The sequence below is a fragment of the Ixodes scapularis genome, unplaced genomic scaffold, assembly GCF_016920785.2.
Source record: "Ixodes scapularis isolate PalLabHiFi unplaced genomic scaffold, ASM1692078v2 PGA_scaffold11__112_contigs__length_91849675, whole genome shotgun sequence".
Classification (NCBI taxonomy): domain Eukaryota; kingdom Metazoa; phylum Arthropoda; class Arachnida; order Ixodida; family Ixodidae; genus Ixodes; species Ixodes scapularis.
Window position 1 is genome coordinate 13,097,929 of NW_024609837.1, and position 21,390 is coordinate 13,119,318.

Here is a 21,390-nt window from a genome sequence, read left to right on the forward strand (position 1 = left end):
GTTCGTCCCTAATACGGCAACGCTATGTCGCTCGAGCTTCTAAGGCCGATCGGGGAAGTCTCAAATCGTACCAGTCGCCAATGCCCTGAACTAAGCACCAGAATGGCTGCGCCCACACTCGGGAAATATCTAGAAGCGTAGCTTTTCGAGCGCGTGGCTCTAGTGTCAGCCATGCAATACATTCTGTCTTCCCCCTTTCTGTGCACTTGAGCGCGGAGATCAAGTATACCCGTGCGTTTTTGGCCGAATGAGATAAGCATGTTTCGATGTTCGATCGCAGTGAACGATCGGTATCACACTAATCCCGCAAACATTTGAGTCCTGTTAAGGGTTGTCCAAACTAGACATAGCAGATGCGGTGCACGCCAAGTGCTGTAACTGAACTGGAGCCTTTCCTTCGGTACAAGCTGGCTTTAAAACTTTTTTTTTTTTTTTTTTTTTTTGCTTTTGTCTTACGGTCAGAGACTTCGAGCGTGCTCATCACGTAAGTCCGGACAGACGCTCGCACGCTCTGCTGGCTTGCTCCGCTCGTGTTGTCGGTCCCTCCCAAAAACAAGGAAAGAGACGACAGCATGGAGACAAGCCGTGATGTTTGCCTGATTGATGTCTTTAATGAAAACGTACGCGCCCGATAAAACTTCCACATTTTTCAAAACGCTTGCGCGTTTTAAATGCGGAAGCATTAACTGTCTCATTGGTCGAAGCCGGTGAAAACGGCAACTAAGTTCCCATTGGCTGGGCGTTGTCTGTAGCAGCGAAACGGCACCTAAATTCCCACTGGCTGCGTAAAATCTGTCAGGGAGGTTCCTGTAAACGAAGTAAATGAATGCCCTTGAAAAGAAAATTATGTACATTTTGGTCTGGGCGGGATTCGAACCAGTGTTGTATGGAACAGCGTTCCTGGAACGCGTTCCATTTAGGAGGAACGAAGGAACGCCGCCGTTCCATATTTTATCGGTGGAACTGAAACGGGAACTCGTTATTCTTTTACTGGAAGGAAAAAGGAACGGCGTTTCTTTTTTTCGTCCAGAGTGGTAATTTTTATTTTATTTCTAAGGGGGAAATGGACCTTTTCCGAAAAGCGTTCTGCGCACGCGCGAGCGCCCGATGCCAAGCGGTGGAAGTCGGCACGAAAAATCGAGGAAATTCGGAATGAGGCTGTAGATCAACGAGTAGAACACGTAATTGCAGCATATATATAATTGTGTTACACAGAAAAAGAAAGTGGACGGAAAGAAAAACACGACGTTTGGGTGGACGCTACGGATTTCCCTCTTTAAAGTCGCGTTGTGCACTCGACGCAGCTCAGAGAGCGAAGCAACTGGTAGCGTAGCTCCCAGTATCGATTGGTAGCGCAGGTAGGTCACTTCCTCGATTTTTAGTTCGTGCAGCCACCGCCTGGTGCCGTCGGTATTTGGAAAAGGTCCATTTTAGAAGTATAAAAACAATATGTTTACAAAGAGCAGGATCTCGTTAACGTTTTGTACTTAGAGTTTATTTTGTGTGGCCCTCGCTTGGTAACAGTCGGGTGCATGACAGCTACACTCTAAGAAAAAATGGAGGAAAAAAGTAGCAACGGCGCGTCTTCCTCCCTTCTACTGACGCGCCCCCAACCGGACACGAGAAAAGGGGAGGAACGAAACGTTTTTCTCCTTCTCCAGGCAGACGGGAGAAAGCTTTCGCCCTCCCGACTTATCTTCTTTCGGTTTCGTTTTTGGAGCAGGTCGCGCACATTGTTTAATAAATAGTTGTTGAGTTCATTGAGCTTCAGCGGCAGTGAAGGCCGCCTGTAATTCCGTCTTCTAGTCTAAACGTACAGAACATTTCGGTTGCAATGACGCTTTTATCACTAATTTTATCAAACGAGCAAACGAAGCCGCTAGAAACAGCGAAGTTGCGGAGCAGTGCCAGCAGTGCCACGTACACTGGGGGATGGCCTCCGGATTGCGGGACTATGCGGGACTCGCGCGCGCGGCGAACCTGGCGAACCGACGGAATTACAGTCGCTACAGTAGCGAAACCACGCGGAACTGTGTCGACGTTTTCGACGTTATGGAAACCGCAGGAACTGCGTCCAAGACAGGCAGGTTTTGCTGCCGGCTGCCTGGGTGCCTTCCGCGCTGAGTTCGGTTCTGTTTTCCGATGCCGAGTGTAACCGGCGTTCAACGTGGTTCTGTATTTGTGCGTGTCAGCAACATAGCTGCAACATCGTGATGGCAGTGTTGTGGGTTGTGAACCGAAGACTGGAATTATCGCCGATGTGACCGTGTGTTCGCGTATCAGTGGTGTAACAACAAGATGAGATGACGGAAACTGTCGGGCATTGATACCGTTGGTCGGGCCGTGATGAGGGGCGGGGTGTCGCAGGTTGACATTCCGCTTTACATTAAAAAGTTTAATACCACTTGAGGGATTACGTGCAATCGATCAACGTGCGGATAGTCATGTTGGAACGCTGGTCTGAACAGTAGAAGCTCCTATCGCTATCGTACAATGGCCAATATGACTGTCGGAATCGTCTCGTCCCCGAGAGCGATTGCGCTCTGGGGCAAGGACTGAACAGTTCGAAATCGTGACTGAAAGTACGTATATTTACAGTATGGAATTTCGGCATTAAAAAACAATAGAAGGTAAAATCGAAAAAAAAAGCTGCCTTTTATTTTGCTGTTTAAATATACTACGGTTCCTGGAGAAACTGTCTTCCAAGTGGCGCGCTGGGATGAGCGCTAGACGTTTTTGGGCTCGCCACGGCGTAGCTCCGTACGCTGAACACCTGCCGCAAGTCGCGGCATTGACTGCATTCAAGTTGATCGAAAAGCGATTTCTCAGCATGTGAAGCATCACTTCCAGCTGAGTGAATATCCGCTCTACAGAGATTAATTCAAGACGGTAATTGCAGCTTTGCCCGAACAGCACAAATAGAAAAACCAATAGAAATACAGGCTACGACGTGCCGTGTGGGGAAACAAACTCATGGCTTCGAACCGCATTAAGGCGGCTTGATTTATTGGCTTTCAAATAATTACGGCGTGATCGAGCGTTTACTTTTAATAAGAGATTCATCCCCTGAGCCATTCAAAATACTCTCAGAGGTATGACATTGCTGGGAAAAAATCAACATGCTGGGAATATTTTTTATTGCTTAGGGGGTCACCGAAAAGTTCCGTACGTTCAAAACGACCAGTATAAAAGACGGAAACGCAGAGCACGGGCGTAGTGTTCGGGTTAGTGTGGTGTTCCGTTGTATTGATATTTGTGAGTGTGCTGTGTATGTGCTCAATGCATGTTCACCTAATGCTTGTAATAAGTGTAATGTGTGTGTATAGTAGAGGATCCCCAAGCGCAGGAGAGCGGCTCTGAAGCGCAGTAGTGGCCTGAAGAGAATAAATTATCTTTTGTAGAACATGAATTGGGCGGTACCTAGCGCCACCTAGCCTAGCTGCTTGCAATCACTCTGCTTGACCCCGCCATCTGGTGGCTAGCGATTTAACCTTTCACGCTACGCGATAAACAGCGGCTTCGAGTTTGTTCTTTCGAGAGCGGCTTTTGGTTTCGAGGATTGAGTTTGCCCTTCTCTGTGATGTGCGGTTGACGAAGGAATTGTGACTCGAGGAACACCAAAGGTAAGACTCAAAGTGCACGAAGTAACTGGGTATCGGTTGTCTCCGTTTAACATCGCAGTGCTGTCGACGAGAAGACTGAGTAACTGCTTTCGAAACGCAAGTTTCTGTACCTGTGGGGGGAATCTGGCTTCGGAAATAAACACAGTCTGCGGAAAGCTCGTGTGACGCTTTTATTTGCTGCTGCTCTCGTCCCGTACAAGAGACGTGGCGTCCTGGTTAAGCCTTATTGGGCTCGATTTGCTCGATTCGGGGCCGCCATATTGAGATGCAAGCGATGGAGGAAGGTTGCTCCCCTGCTTCAGGGACGAACGTTTCTCCCTTTCTAAAGGAACATAGGTTACAAGACCGTTCCTCCCCTAAGGGAGGACTATCCATACCCTTTTTTCTAAGAGTGTAGTGCCCGAGAATGCGGTACAGAAAGTAAGACTTTTAGTCGAATGAAAAGACACAGAAAGAGGAAAGTTTCAAACTCGGCTACTTTCTTTGCTTCCACGAATCCTCTTACAGCCACAAACCTTGGGCCGACTACAGCCATCACTAAAATTCCACAAAGTAACCTACAGTTACAACAAAATAACAGGTTACCAGACATCGAACGCACCTTTGTATCCCGAACATTGGTGGTCACTTAAAAGATACACGAAAATTAACCTTTAGTCCTTTTCCCCTTGTCCCCCGCCTTCAAACTGAACAACGAATCCAACCATCACGAAGAAGGACGTGTAGTTTTCAAGACTGACCTTCCAAAAGCCCTAACCTCGCCTTCACTTGCTCGTCTTGCTGACTGCAACATCGAGAAACAACTTTTGTTAAGTTCGAACAGGGGACTTTGTTAGCTTGAGACGTGTGAGGTTGCTGTAAAACGCTCGTGCAATGTGGGGCAACCGTACATTTGGCTCGTCTGAATCGCCCACCAGAAGCGTGAATTTGGTTAAAAGCTGAGATTTTTTAAACTCGAAGACATCAACGAATGAAACCCTGCTTCCGCTTGTTTTCTTCTCCTGGTGCCCTTCCATCACGGCATTCAAATTAGTATGTTCCCATTTAATAAGATAGATAAAAAGAAAAGAAAAATAACTTTGCGCGATCTGACTAAATATGGTAATCAGCAAAATACAAATGTAACCTATATGTAACGATACGTTCCATTTTTTTTAACTGCAACGAGTTCCCTTTCCACAGATGGAGCTTGTAACGGGAGCGCGTTTCAGTTTTGTTTCTTTTTTGTTTTTGTTTTGAAGAACGTGTACAACACTGATTCGAACCCGGTACTTCGGGGTGCGAGACGAGCACGCTTTCCCGACGCCACGGCGGCTCCACGGTTCTGGCTGACTAAACGTGTGCCCAGTTCGTGCGTCATGCTCCCCTCTCGGATTCTGACATGTTAACAATCTTAAATGTCCCTGCCAATATTTTTTTTTTTTTTTTTGCGCATCGCATTTTTTGTTTTGTAAGTATTGCCGGGGTTACACTTCTCATAGATCCTACTAACGACAGTCTGGCAACACGAGTCACCGCAATGTCTGTGGTTCGAATGCCGCCTGCCCATGTTCCTCCTCGAACTCATTGCCATGCGACCATTCGAAGCACGGATGTCGCTGGGACTCGCGTTCGAGTCTGTATGCAGAATGTCTTTTATATGATATATAAGCAGTGCGACACCGGCTTGGGGTCGACATTGCGAATTTAGCTGTATCCTCTTTTAAATTTGGCGCTTTTTAGCTTTCTCTAACGGGAGGAATGGCTGTTTTGCGGGTTTTAAGATTTCAGACTGTTTCTGAATTTTTTTGTTTGCAAATCTAATGTTTCAAAAAAAAAAAAAAATTTTTTTTTTGCTATTCTAAATAGCTTAAGTTCGGTAGTACGTTAGAGTCCGCCATCTCTGCTTGCTCTCAGCAAAATTGTTGTCCGCGAGACTAACGATCGCGACGTCATTGAGATATTACGCGAAGTAGCAACAAGCGTGCTCTGAACCGATTTATGCGTGATTTAGTGTTATGAATACGATTTCCAAGTCCGATTTTATGGGCCCGATCATGTATGCGAAAAAAGAAAGAACATAGGAATCTTGACTGGGTTGACCAGTGGAAGTTCCAAGCGGTGCAAGACATCTCTAGCGGAAAATATAACTGCCCGAAAATTCAGTCGCTTTGAACTGTCATCGCATATGGTGCACAAAAGAGTAGACATCGTTCTGTGCATGAAAACGACCTGAATAAGAAAAAAGGGGGCTTTGTTTATTATAGCCTTTCTGGGCTAATTATTTGAGCAAATTGCATTGACTAGTCATCGTGTCCCTGTGTATGGACTCTATAGCGGATGTTAGTGCTGTCCCGGAATTCTTTTCGCGTTTATTTTTGAATTTTTTTTTTTTTATTTGGCAACATTGCACATGGTTCTGGCGAACCCTCCATCCATCTATCCATCCAACATCATTCTGGCGTTTAGCCAATCCGGGTTCTTGAGGTCATGCTACGGTCCTCGGCGTGGGAAATGGGGCCTTGCGCATATGGCCAACGGAGACGCAAAAACTCGTCCTTCAAAGTGTTTTTTTTTTTTTTTTTCGAGTTTATTGGTTTTTGCGGTCGAGTCAGAGGCGTAGAGAGGCAGAAAGAAACCTGTTAATTAGGAGCGAGGCTGTATCATACGTTCCACTCAGATTTAAAATGTCAACGAGTGTCGAAATCTTCGTCTTTAACTCAACTAATACATCGGTAACGTTTGAGGAAAACATCAGCAACCCGAGGTCAACTAGCGTTTAGGGCGTTTTACCACAGAGTTACCGTATTACCGCCATGCCGGGCTGGGAATTTAGCGCGAAGGAACAGTTTTAATTAACCCTCATCTCGCACCAATATATTTTTTTTAGTAAATTAACAATACGTTTTAGGGTAGGCTTATCTCTTCTCTTTTCTCTTCCTTCTGTTCTATTTAATAGCCAACCCTACCCCTGTCCTTCTTTTCTTCGCGAAGTAGCAACTCAGCTGTAAATGGAGGTTGACCTCTTCGTGTAGTAAATAAACAAACCTTCCTTCCATCTAAGAGTAGTAGTAAGTAGTAAACAATATTTATTTGCCCAAGCATGGGTTAATGACTGAACGGGAGACCCCTAGGGTCGCCCCGCTAGCCATTCCTCAGACGGCGGCCTGAACCCTCTGGGTTTTGGCGGCGTCTTCGGCCAGCTGGACTAGTTGGTTCTGCACCGAGGGGTCGGAGCAGAGGAGTAGGGTTTCCCAGCTCTCCTGGTTGTCGATCTTTTCCAGTAGGGGGTGAGTCTTGCGGTCGATCCTGCTGCACTCCCACACCATGTGTCGGAGGTTGGCGTGGCCGCCGCAGAGCTTGCAGTTTGGCTTGTACTTGTCGGGGTACCACTTATTGAGTAGGGAGGGGCTCGGGAAGGAGCCCGTCTGGAGGCGGCGCCATGCCACCGACGTCCTCTTGTCCAGCGAGGGGTGCGCGGGTGGATAGCGTAACCTCTCGCCAGTGTAGTGATCGAGAATGTCCCCGAATTTGACCAGCCTGTCACTCCCCGAAAAAAAGGCCAGAGAAGAGTCCAGCGGCTCCCCGGCCCAGTGAGCGAGTTCTCGGGCCGCGCCGTGTGCCTTCTCGTTGCCGGGGAGCGACGAGTGCGCCGGTGTCCAGATGAGCTGTACTCTCGTTAACGTCTTCTCGGGGTCGCCCAGGACCTTGAGCGCGGCTGTAGAAATTCTTCCTTTGGCGAACTGCCGGATGGCTTGCTGCGAGTCGCTGACGACGATGCGTACCCCCTGGACTCGGATCGCGAGGGCGATGGCCACCTCCTCCGCGACTTCCGGTTCGGACGTTTTGATACTGCAGCTCGAGATCACGTCTCCCTGTTGGTTGACCGCTGTTGCGACCATGGCACCCCCGCCAGCTCTAGCAGCGTCCGTATAGAGGACGCCCTCCGCGATGCTTAGCCGTTTCTGGAGCGCCTTGACTCGCGCCGCTCTGCGTTCCGCATGATGCGTCGGGTGCATGTGCTTTGGGATGTTTGGTATGACGAGGGCTTCCCTGACCCGCCTAGGGACGTCGGCCTTCTCCCCCGTTTGCCTCTCGTAGCGGATTCCAAGGCTGGCCAAGATGTGGCGGCCCGTGGCACTCTTCGTCAGCCTCTCCAGCTGCGAAACACGCTGAGCTTCTATGATCTCCTCTACCGTGTTGTGCAGACCTAAAGCCGCGAGCTTCTCGTTCGAGGGGGTGTCCGGGATGCCGAGTGCTCTCTTGTATGACTTTCTGATGAGACAGTTGAGCTTGTTCGTTTCCGTGAGTCCGAGTCTTAGGAAAGGGAGGACGTACGCCAGTCTACTGACGACGAAAGCGCGTACTAGGCGCACGAGGTTCTTCTCCTTCATGCCATAGTTTCTACCGGCGATTCGGGAGATGAGGCGCGTAATTTGGTACGCAGTTGCTTTTAGCGACGCTATCGTTTCGGAGTTGTTTCCGTCGGCTTGTATCCTGAGGCCTAGGACTCGTATGCTCCTGACCGTGGGGATTCTGTTACCCTGGGCGTACAGCTCGATGTCCGACGGCAGCTGGCGGGCACGGACCGGCTTGAGGAGGAGGAGTTCGGACTTCTGCGGGGAGCAGGCAAGGCCCCTTGGCTCGACGTAACTTTCCACCGCCCGAATCGCTTCTTGCAGCGTGTCTTGTATGAAACCGTCGCTGCCGCCGGTCACCCAGAGCGTGATATCGTCGGCGTAAATGCTGTGGTGTAATCCGCCGATCGCTTCTAGCTTCTCTGGAAGTCCGATCATGGCGACGTTGAAGAGGTACGGTGAAAGGACCGAGCCCTGGGGCGTACCTCTTCCTCCTAGCATGATGTCGTCTGACGTGGCGCCTCCGATCGAGATTTGCGCCGTTCTGTCGTTGAGAAAATCCTGAATGTAATCGTGCGTGCGAGCGCCCACTCCGAGCATTTCCAGGTTCTCGAGAACGGCGTCGTGCTTGACGTTATCAAAGGCCTTGGTAATGTCAAGCCCTAGTATCGCTCTCGTGTCTAGGCGCGAGCTCTGCTCACCGTCTATGATCTGATGCTTGAGCCGGAGCATGATGTCTTGCGTTGATAGCTGTGGTCGAAATCCGATCATGGTGTGTGGGAAGAGTTGTTTTCGTTCCATGTAGTTGTTCAGTCTGTTTAGGATAACGTGCTCCATCAGTTTTCCCACACATGAGGTGAGGGAGATGGGGCGCAGCGCATCGAGCTGGGGCCTCTTCCCCGGCTTGGGAATCATGACCACTTTCGCCGCCTTCCACTGCCCGGGTATTTTCCCGTTCTGCCAGCACTTGTTCATTAATCGCGTTACTGCTGCGACCGCCTCCGTGTCCAGGTTTCGAAGCATCTTGTTTGTGACGCCATCGGGACCGGGGGCCGACTTGGTCTTGAGGCCGCGTATGACGTCCGCGACTTCGTATTCTGTGATGTCTTCGTCGAGGAGGGCGTTCGCCTCTCCACGATAGGTTGTTAGCTGTCTTCTCGGGTAGTCGCCGATGTATCGCTTCCGGACGTCTTCTATCAAGTCCGCCTCTCCCCCTTCGTGCCTCCTGATGATTTCGCACAACTTGTTTCTCTGCGCAGTCTTGTTACCCTCCGGGTCGAGCAGGTGGCGCAAGATGTTCCACGTCCTAGGCACGTTTGGCTGCCCGTCGAAGCCGTTGCACGTGTCCTGCCACTGCTGCGACGTGACTTGGTTAGCATGCGCCTCTATGGTCCTGCTGAGTTGAGCTATTCTTCTGCGCAGGCTCCTGTTTCCCTTCTGGGTTCGCAGTCTCTGCTCCAGCTTCGCCTTTGCCTCCCAGAGGTGTAGCAGTCGGCTGTCCGCCACCGTCACGTTCGCCTCTTCGGGAACGACCTTGGTCGCCCGTTCGGCTGCCGCTCTAAGGCTTTCCGACCACTCTTCGATATTTACAATGTCTTCGGTTCCGTATTCCTTGAGTATTTCCCTGAACGCGTCCCATTCCGTGATCTTGCACCGCTTGCCTTTCGGCTTTGCCGGTGCCGTTGCAGTCGTGATGCAGAGGACGAAATGGTCGCTCCCGAGATCTTCCCACGTGTTGGACCACAGAGCGTCTTCGGTGCCTTTTACAAAAGTCAGATCTGGGGTCGTGTCTTGATTTCTGTGGTTACCCCGCCGCGTCGGTTGGTCTGGATCGGTGATGAGAGAGAGGCCGTACTCGTGCGAGTCGTTCCACAGGTTCCTCCCTTTGATTCTTTCAACTTGATACCCCCAATTCGGGTGTGGGGCGTTGAAGTCCCCCGCGACAAGAAGTGTCTGCCCTTTTGCGATGTTCGTGGTCGCCTTGAAAAGGGAGGCGAATCTGTGCGTCTTCGAGGGGCTGCTGTAAACGTTCAAGACGAAGATGCTGCGCCTGTCTTTCTTTTCGTGCGATATGATTTCGATCAGGACGTGATCAACCGTGGATACCCCGGTTTCGTGCTCTATGACCGGGATGTTCCTCTTCACCATCGTCGTGACCAGTGTCTTGTCTTGCGCGTCCTTCCCGTATGACTTGTAGCCAGATAATTTTGCTAGTCTTTTTGGTTCTTGTAGGGCCACGACGTCCGGGCGATCCCCCTCTTCCTTGTGATTGATGTACTGCTGCAGATTGCCCCTCTTTTTTCCGTACCCGCGGCAGTTCCACTGCCAGATGACGTACTTCCTACGGCTCCGATCCATCTTCGTTGATCATAGCCTCAGTCTCTGGTCGTGTGATGTTCCCCGTGACTCTGGTGTAGTGCGCCCAGGCGTCGAACGGGTTCGGCGTGCCTTGTGCCAGTCTCGAGGCGCGGCTCTGCAACTCGGTCAGCATCCTCTCCATGCATCCTGTGATCGCGCTCTCCAACATGTTTTTCGTCACGAAGGTCTCTTGGTCCCCGCTAACGGGTTTTGCCTCGCGTGCCTCTCCTCTCGGTCGCGCCGTGACCCGCGCCCTCCGCTTCAGTGGCGGTGACGCTAACTCACCACCGTCAGACTCCGCGGAGATCGTCTCCTGCGTTGCGTGCACAACCTCTACTCTTTCACGCGTCCCCTCTTTAAGCCTGTTTAGCTCCTCGCGGAGCGCCTTATTCTCTTCTAAGGCCTGCTTCAGCAAAGCCTTAATCTCTGCCAGCTCGTTCGCCTGGCTCGTTTCTGCGAACGCGTTACCCCTCTTGTTCTGTGGAGCCTTACGGGAGACCATCTCCGCCCACCTCACGTGGCGTTCTCCGCCGCTTCTGGATCCCGACTGCCGTCGTCCGCCCGTCCTCGATGTCGACCTGGATCTCCGTCCCTCGGCACGGCTCCTCGATCGCGAGCGGGAGGCGTCCCCTAGCAGCTTGGGAAAGTTCTCCTCTCCCTGCTTCAGGAGGCCCTGCTTGTTCCGTTTCTTTTCCCAGCTTCTCTGCAGTACGATGTACGGCGTCTTGAACTTCTTTTTGCACTTTTGGTCGCCCGTGGGGTGCGCCTTGCCGCATACCCCGCACGCCGGCGTGCACGCATGTTCCGCCGGTGGGTTCAGCGTCCAGCAGCCTTTGCATCTTCTCTCCTCCGGCCTCGGACATACGTCAGTGCGGTGTCCGACGCGACCGCACTGCCCGCAGCACTCTATCTTTTTTTTATGCAGGAAGCATTTCTTCTCGGTGGCCCCATACCGGACAAAGTACGGGACCTTCTTCCCCTCGAACACGATGACCACGGAGCCGGAGTGTCCCATGCGCCGCGCCTGGAGGATCGAGGGATTCCTGGCTCCAATCAGGTTGCCGTTGATGTCTTCTTCCGTGTCCTCCTCCGGTATTCCGTGGATGACCCCCTTGGCGGTGTTTTCTGGTGGCGTCGTGTACGCTGCCACCCCGAACCTCTTGCCGTCCAGCAAGATTTCCACAATCCCCCTGTACCTCTGAGCGTTTTTGAGCACTGGTGTGCTCACCACCATGATGTTCTGGTCCTTGTTCACGCGGAAGACGTCCCCGCTCGCCTCCTCGGTGGAGATCTTCGCCGCCATCAATATTCCCCGTTGAATTTTGACTTCGTTCTGCCTCGAGGTGTCCAGGCCATCTCTTGGGCGGATAACGACCTTTATGTCGTCCTCCGGGAGCCTCGGCGTCCTCGGCCACTTGCTTCTGGAACGTTCTCGAGGCCCGTTCCCCGTTTTTCTATCAAAAGTGCGTTTTGGCGGGAAACTGGCAGTTAGGCCTAGCACGTCCGCCCGTCGCTGCTTCTTGACATGGATGTCTATCCAGTCTCGGCTGCTGGCGTGAAAGTCCTCCGGCGTAATAGGCTCACCTTCAACTTCGACGATCCTCATGTCGCCGGTCCAACGGGGATGGACGTCCCTTTCGCTTAAGTGAATGGAATCCATCTGGCCGAGTCGGCGGCGGCCGGCGCTACGCTGGCTCTGGGTGGTGCGTTAGGCCTAGGGGGGCGGCCGCCCTGCTTCGCTTCGTTAAACGGTGATAACTCACGAAAAGCGGTCCGCACACCCGAAAAACGGGTATCTACTCGTTCCTCTCGGGTTCTGCCGCACGTTCGTGGTCGATTCCAAGATCCAAAAGTAAATGGTCAGCCAAAAATTTTGATGAATCCCGCTCATCGTTCTGGACAGCGGCCGAGCGGCCGAGCTCGCGGCGCGAGCTCCTCCATCTAAGAGAAAACCAAAAAGAAAGAAAGAAAGAAAGAACTACGTGAAGTGATGTCATCAGCTTTGTGGTGGTCACATGAAGTCGGGTTTTTTTTTTTTATTTCTCGTTTTGTTTTGTTCAATCTTCCATTTTTGTGTGTGTCTGTTTCTTTTAGCCCGTACACAGATCGTGAGGCGCAGTGCCCAGCCTTTGCTCTAAAACAGCAGCTGTCGACTCGACGGCGGTTTTCTGACACATGCCGTTTGTGCCAAGCTCAATCCTATATAAGTACTATTGGGGGGGGGGGGGGGGGGGAAGGGGGAAGGGGGAAGGGGGAAGGGGGGGGGGGTGTTGCGCAATCTATGCGTTTTTAAGAACAATCCAGGTACGATCTTGTCAAGTATAACACTAATTACTGTCAGCCTGCATGTTATATCATAAGTATATATATTAACCAGTACGTTTGGACGATTATGAAGTATGATTGACATCATACTTTATAAAACGGATGTGATAGCGTTCCGCATGACGCAGTTCCATTCATTGCTCATATTGAGTAATAAGTGGCAGAAAAGTGGGAGTTTTCAAACTTCTTTCTCGCGCATTGCTCATTATATTTTTTTGTTCTAACGTTTACTTTTTACTGGGCCCTTTTTTATATCCATTTTTGTTCGCCACACGAGGTAACAAATAAAATTAAAAATAAATATGAAAGGAGCACAGTTTATGGAGTACCTTGAACCTCTAGGCTTTTTGTTCAGACGGTGATTATATGAATATATAATTCTTCAAAGTACGCAGGAACCTCGGAAAACTTTTGTTTTTTACTATTGTCACGATTGACAATTGATGAGGCGACGAAGACTGAAGCAAACTAAACGTTTCATGGGGTGAGCATGTGCCCGAAAAAAACAGAACAGAAACAGGCTAGCGTCGCAGGCGGCGAAACAGCAGGATCGAACGCTGGGGCGAGACTGACTTTGCCTCGCCACGCGAAACCCCTTATATGTACACGCGTGGGCTTCTGGAATAATCAGCGTAAAAGGTTCGACGCGGAGAACATTCGGACCTATAGCATAAACAGCAATGTTCTCGAATTCACCAGAACGCGAAATTTACAGGGATAAAAAAGAAAGGCGCGTCTTTTCCCAGGCATCGAACCTCGAGCCCTTTGCGTTCGAGCCCAGCTATGTACGGTAACCATCCGGCCACGGGCGCTCTTGCTTGCAGACGCGCGTTGAACACAGTGGCTGACATTTAAATCTAGTATCTACATAAAGGAGAGAAACTATTTTCCGTAATTCTTTAACGGTACATTCCTCGTAATTGTATTTGCAGTTTCTTTTTTTTTTTTTTTTTTTCTGGACGTGGCTGGCTGGTTCAGTCGCCCATATAGCGCACGCTTTTTTTTAAATAAAATTTTGTTTTAATATTTGGACCTGCGTGCCGGAATTAGCAGAAAAATTATGGACGTACAGTTTATACTCACGCGACTTATGCTTCTTCGGTTAATTTAGAGAATTTGCCGCTTGCAAGGCATCGACTAATACCAAACAGACATCCGAAAAAAAACCTGACATATTATTCGTTCAATGTCAATAATAATCTTCGGAGATTAATTTTGCACGAAAGGGGGATGTGGCTAGAAAAGCTACGTGTCGTTTGAGATCTTGCGCTTATGCAGAATTTTAAATACGAACGTGTATTTGAGAAATATACGCCACGCCGAGTCAAGCACAGAAGCGTCCGTTCAGCAAATGCTTTGTAACCAAAAGCTGTTGCTCTGCATTCGCTTCTGCCGCAAACCTATCTCTCTCTCTTTCTCTTTCTCTCTCTCTCTATATATATATATATATAATGCATGTGCGTATACGTCGCCTGGCAAGTGGGCGTTAAATGTGGGTACACTGTACATCGTAGAGCAGCTGTGAATATATAGCTGTACGGAAATCCAGCTGAAGTGAAGCACAACCCGCAACTTCTAGGTGACACGGTGGTAGCTGGAATACCCGGTTCGGGATTCGACCCTACATTTGCCGATGCTTGTGGAGGATGGCATATGTAACCTTCAGCGACCAACGCCTATGCGACGTTTTCGAATAATCGCTTATGCTCATTGTTCTCCACCCCCCCCCCCCCCTCCAACCCCAATAATTAAATAAATAAATACAAAGTGTTTAGCGCATAATTCATAAACTGCCGTAAGTACAGTCCCTGCAAAATCTCTTCGTCAAAAAAAGAAAGAAAAAAAGAGAAAAACATACGTTTTTTTCCGTTTGAGATGGCTACGTCTCGATAACTGATCCTAAATAGATGTTTAGGGGAAAAGTAACATAAAGGGGGAAAGTAACAACACTTCGCGAGAAGCTGATCTTTTTTTCTTTTTTTTTTTTTTTTTCTTTACTTTGGTTGCGTAGAAAAGGAACATAGACTTTGCGGACGGTTCCGGACAAAACGCCGGTGGCTCCTCCTTGTGCATCCATATACTTTCAAGCGCGCACTTGCTCGCTCGAGATCCGTTGATGGCTAAGTTCGACGCTCGACTTGTCGCGGCGTGATGTAACGAAACCTTCGATATAAGTTGCCTGGGTAGAAATTGCTGCGAGGAAATGCTCAATCGTTCAAGGTCTCGCTTTTTTTTTTTTTTTTTTTTTTATTCGGTTTACTTTATGTAACACGCTGCGGATGGGGACACCGGACGCGGATGCACGATTGGCGGTTTCTTTCAACGCGAGTGTGTGATTACGTTTTTTTTTTTTTTTTTTTATTCGGTTTACTTTATGTAACACGCTGCGGATGGGGACACCGGACGCGGATGCACGATTGGCGGTTTCTTTCAACGCGAGTGTGTGATTACGTTTTTTTTTTTTTTTTTTTTTATTCGGTTTACTTTATGTAACACGCTGCGGATGGGGACACCGGACGCGGATGCACGATTGGCGGTTTCTTTCAACGCGAGTGTGTGATTACGTTTTTTTTTTTTTTTTTTTTTATTCGGTTTACTTTATGTAACACGCTGCGGATGGGGACACCGGACGCGGATGCACGATTGGCGGTTTCTTTCAACGCGAGTGTGTGATTACGTTTTTTTTTTTTTTTTTTTTTATTCGGTTTACTTTATGTAACACGCTGCGGATGGGGACACCGGACGCGGATGCACGATTGGCGGTTTCTTTCAACGCGAGTGTGTGATTACGTTTTTTTTTTTTTTTTTTTTTATTCGGTTTACTTTATGTAACACGCTGCGGATGGGGACACCGGACGCGGATGCACGATTGGCGGTTTCTTTCAACGCGAGTGTGTGATTACGTTTTTTTTTTTTTTTTTTTTATTCGGTTTACTTTATGTAACACGCTGCGGATGGGGACACCGGACGCGGATGCACGATTGGCGGTTTCTTTCAACGCGAGTGTGTGATTACGTTTTTTTTTTTTTTTTTTTTTATTCGGTTTACTTTATGTAACACGCTGCGGATGGGGACACCGGACGCGGATGCACGATTGGCGGTTTCTTTCAACGCGAGTGTGTGATTACGTTTTTTTTTTTTTATTCGGTTTACTTTATGTAACACGCTGCGGATGGGGACACCGGACGCGGATGCACGATTGGCGGTTTCTTTCAACGCGAGTGTGTGATTACGTTTTTTTTTTTTTATTCGGTTTACTTTATGTAACACGCTGCGGATGGGGACACCGGACGCGGATGCACGATTGGCGGTTTCTTTCAACGCGAGTGTGTGATTACGTTTTTTTTTTTTTTTTTTTTATTCGGTTTACTTTATGTAACACGCTGCGGATGGGGACACCGGACGCGGATGCACGATTGGCGGTTTCTTTCAACGCGAGTGTGTGATTACGTTTTTTTTTTTTTTATTCGGTTTACTTTATGTAACACGCTGCGGATGGGGACACCGGACGCGGATGCACGATTGGCGGTTTCTTTCAACGCGAGTGTGTGATTACGTTTTTTTTTTTTTTTTTTTTTATTCGGTTTACTTTATGTAACACGCTGCGGATGGGGACACCGGACGCGGATGCACGATTGGCGGTTTCTTTCAACGCGAGTGTGTGATTACGTTTTTTTTTTTTTTTTTTTTTATTCGGTTTACTTTATGTAACACGCTGCGGATGGGGACACCGGACGCGGATGCACGATTGGCGGTTTCTTTCAACGCGAGTGTGTGATTACGTTTTTTTTTTTTTTTTTTTTATTCGGTTTACTTTATGTAACACGCTGCGGATGGGGACACCGGACGCGGATGCACGATTGGCGGTTTCTTTCAACGCGAGTGTGTGATTACGTTTTTTTTTTTTTTTTTTTTTATTCGGTTTACTTTATGTAACACGCTGCGGATGGGGACACCGGACGCGGATGCACGATTGGCGGTTTCTTTCAACGCGAGTGTGTGATTACGTTTTTTTTTTTTTTATTCGGTTTACTTTATGTAACACGCTGCGGATGGGGACACCGGACGCGGATGCACGATTGGCGGTTTCTTTCAACGCGAGTGTGTGATTACGTTTTTTTTTTTTTATTCGGTTTACTTTATGTAACACGCTGCGGATGGGGACACCGGACGCGGATGCACGATTGGCGGTTTCTTTCAACGCGAGTGTGTGATTACGTTTTTTTTTTTTTTTTTTTTTATTCGGTTTACTTTATGTAACACGCTGCGGATGGGGACACCGGACGCGGATGCACGATTGGCGGTTTCTTTCAACGCGAGTGTGTGATTACGTTTTTTTTTTTTTATTCGGTTTACTTTATGTAACACGCTGCGGATGGGGACACCGGACGCGGATGCACGATTGGCGGTTTCTTTCAACGCGAGTGTGTGATTACGTTTTTTTTTTTTTTTTTTTTATTCGGTTTACTTTATGTAACACGCTGCGGATGGGGACACCGGACGCGGATGCACGATTGGCGGTTTCTTTCAACGCGAGTGTGTGATTACGTTTTTTTTTTTTTATTCGGTTTACTTTATGTAACACGCTGCGGATGGGGACACCGGACGCGGATGCACGATTGGCGGTTTCTTTCAACGCGAGTGTGTGATTACGTTTTTTTTTTTTTATTCGGTTTACTTTATGTAACACGCTGCGGATGGGGACACCGGACGCGGATGCACGATTGGCGGTTTCTTTCAACGCGAGTGTGTGATTACGTTTTTTTTTTTTTATTCGGTTTACTTTATGTAACACGCTGCGGATGGGGACACCGGACGCGGATGCACGATTGGCGGTTTCTTTCAACGCGAGTGTGTGATTACGTTTTTTTTTTTTTTTTTTTTTATTCGGTTTACTTTATGTAACACGCTGCGGATGGGGACACCGGACGCGGATGCACGATTGGCGGTTTCTTTCAACGCGAGTGTGTGATTACGTTTTTTTTTTTTTATTCGGTTTACTTTATGTAACACGCTGCGGATGGGGACACCGGACGCGGATGCACGATTGGCGGTTTCTTTCAACGCGAGTGTGTGATTACGTTTTTTTTTTTTTTTTTTTTATTCGGTTTACTTTATGTAACACGCTGCGGATGGGGACACCGGACGCGGATGCACGATTGGCGGTTTCTTTCAACGCGAGTGTGTGATTACGTTTTTTTTTTTTTATTCGGTTTACTTTATGTAACACGCTGCGGATGGGGACACCGGACGCGGATGCACGATTGGCGGTTTCTTTCAACGCGAGTGTGTGATTACGTTTTTTTTTTTTTTTTTTTTTTTCGGTTTACTTTATGTAACACGCTGCGGATGGGGACACCGGACGCGGATGCACGATTGGCGGTTTCTTTCAACGCGAGTGTGTGATTACGTTTTTTTGTTTTTTTTTTTTTATTCGGTTTACTTTATGTAACACGCTGCGGATGGGGACACCGGACGCGGATGCACGATTGGCGGTTTCTTTCAACGCGAGTGTGTGATTACGTTTTTTTTTTTTTTTTTTTTATTCGGTTTACTTTATGTAACACGCTGCGGATGGGGACACCGGACGCGGATGCACGATTGGCGGTTTCTTTCAACGCGAGTGTGTGATTACGTTTTTTTTTTTTTTTTTTTATTCGGTTTACTTTATGTAACACGCTGCGGATGGGGACACCGGACGCGGATGCACGATTGGCGGTTTCTTTCAACGCGAGTGTGTGATTACGTTTTTTTTTTTTTTTTTTTTTATTCGGTTTACTTTATGTAACACGCTGCGGATGGGGACACCGGACGCGGATGCACGATTGGCGGTTTCTTTCAACGCGAGTGTGTGATTACGTTTTTTTGTTTTTTTTTTTTTATTCGGTTTACTTTATGTAACACGCTGCGGATGGGGACACCGGACGCGGATGCACGATTGGCGGTTTCTTTCAACGCGAGTGTGTGATTACGTTTTTTTTTTTTTTTTTTTTTATTCGGTTTACTTTATGTAACACGCTGCGGATGGGGACACCGGACGCGGATGCACGATTGGCGGTTTCTTTCAACGCGAGTGTGTGATTACGTTTTTTTGTTTTTTTTTTTTTATTCGGTTTACTTTATGTAACACGCTGCGGATGGGGACACCGGACGCGGATGCACGATTGGCGGTTTCTTTCAACGCGAGTGTGTGATTACGTTTTTTTTTTTTTTTTTTTTTATTCGGTTTACTTTATGTAACACGCTGCGGATGGGGACACCGGACGCGGATGCACGATTGGCGGTTTCTTTCAACGCGAGTGTGTGATTACGTTTTTTTGTTTTTTTTTTTTTATTCGGTTTACTTTATGTAACACGCTGCGGATGGGGACACCGGACGCGGATGCACGATTGGCGGTTTCTTTCAACGCGAGTGTGTGATTACGTTTTTTTTTTTTTTTTTTTTTATTCGGTTTACTTTATGTAACACGCTGCGGATGGGGACACCGGACGCGGATGCACGATTGGCGGTTTCTTTCAACGCGAGTGTGTGATTACGTTTTTTTTTTTTTTTTTTTTTATTCGGTTTACTTTATGTAACACGCTGCGGATGGGGACACCGGACGCGGATGCACGATTGGCGGTTTCTTTCAACGCGAGTGTGTGATTACGTTTTTTTTTTTTTTTTTTTTTATTCGGTTTACTTTATGTAACACGCTGCGGATGGGGACACCGGACGCGGATGCACGATTGGCGGTTTCTTTCAACGCGAGTGTGTGATTACGTTTTTTTTTTTTTTTTTTTTTATTCGGTTTACTTTATGTAACACGCTGCGGATGGGGACACCGGACGCGGATGCACGATTGGCGGTTTCTTTCAACGCGAGTGTGTGATTACGTTTTTTTTTTTTTTTTTTTTTATTCGGTTTACTTTATGTAACACGCTGCGGATGGGGACACCGGACGCGGATGCACGATTGGCGGTTTCTTTCAACGCGAGTGTGTGATTACGTTTTTTTGTTTTTTTTTTTTTATTCGGTTTACTTTATGTAACACGCTGCGGATGGGGACACCGGACGCGGATGCACGATTGGCGGTTTCTTTCAACGCGAGTGTGTGATTACGTTTTTTTTTTTTTTTTTTTTTATTCGGTTTACTTTATGTAACACGCTGCGGATGGGGACACCGGACGCGGATGCACGATTGGCGGTTTCTTTCAACGCGAGTGTGTGATTACGTTTTTTTGTTTTTTTTTTTTTATTCGGTTTACTTTATGTAACACGCTGCGGATGGGGACACCGGACGCGGATGCACGATTGGCGGTTTCTTTCAACGCGAGTGTGTGATTACGTTTTTTTTTTTTTTTTTTTTTATTCGGTTTACTTTATGTAACACGCTGCGGATGGGGACACCGGACGCGGATGCACGATTGGCGGTTTCTTTCAACGCGAGTGTGTGATTACGTTTTTTTTTTTTTTTTTTTTTATTCGGTTTACTTTATGTAACACGCTGCGGATGGGGACACCGGACGCGGATGCACGATTGGCGGTTTCTTTCAACGCGAGTGTGTGATTACGTTTTTTTTTTTTTTTTTTTTTATTCGGTTTACTTTATGTAACACGCTGCGGATGGGGACACCGGACGCGGATGCACGATTGGCGGTTTCTTTCAACGCGAGTGTGTGATTACGTTTTTTTTTTTTTTTTTTTTTATTCGGTTTACTTTATGTAACACGCTGCGGATGGGGACACCGGACGCGGATGCACGATTGGCGGTTTCTTTCAACGCGAGTGTGTGATTACGTTTTTTTTTTTTTTTTTTTTTATTCGGTTTACTTTATGTAACACGCTGCGGATGGGGACACCGGACGCGGATGCACGATTGGCGGTTTCTTTCAACGCGAGTGTGTGATTACGTTTTTTTGTTTTTTTTTTTTTATTCGGTTTACTTTATGTAACACGCTGCGGATGGGGACACCGGACGCGGATGCACGATTGGCGGTTTCTTTCAACGCGAGTGTGTGATTACGTTTTTTTGTTTTTTTTTTTTTATTCGGTTTACTTTATGTAACACGCTGCGGATGGGGACACCGGACGCGGATGCACGATTGGCGGTTTCTTTCAACGCGAGTGTGTGATTACGTTTTTTTTTTTTTTTTTTTTTATTCGGTTTACTTTATGTAACACGCTGCGGATGGGGACACCGGACGCGGATGCACGATTGGCGGTTTCTTTCAACGCGAGTGTGTGATTACGTTTTTTTGTTTTTTTTTTTTTATTCGGTTTACTTTATGTAACACGCTGCGGATGGGGACACCGGACGCGGATGCACGATTGGCGGTTTCTTTCAACGCGAGTGTGTGATTACGTTTTTTTTTTTTTTTTTTTTTATTCGGTTTACTTTATGTAACACGCTGCGGATGGGGACACCTGACGCGGATGCACGATTGGCGGTTTCTTTCAACGCGAGTGTGTGATTACGTTTTTTTTTTTTTTTTTTTTTATTCGGTTTACTTTATGTAACACGCTGCGGATGGGGACACCGGACGCGGATGCACGATTGGCGGTTTCTTTCAACGCGAGTGTGTGATTACGTTTTTTTTTTTTTTTTTTTTTATTCGGTTTACTTTATGTAACACGCTGCGGATGGGGACACCGGACGCGGATGCACGATTGGCGGTTTCTTTCAACGCGAGTGTGTGATTACGTTTTTTTTTTTTTTTTTTTTTATTCGGTTTACTTTATGTAACACGCTGCGGATGGGGACACC

General features: G+C 47.9%; 1 protein-coding gene across 1 annotated transcript in view; it reads left to right on the forward strand.

The window, feature by feature from the left end:
- LOC8051326 (multiple C2 and transmembrane domain-containing protein 1) overlaps nucleotides 1-21,390 on the forward strand; it is a 123,708-nt gene that overhangs the window by 43,124 nt on the left and 59,194 nt on the right. The gene's annotated exons all lie outside the window — the stretch shown is intronic.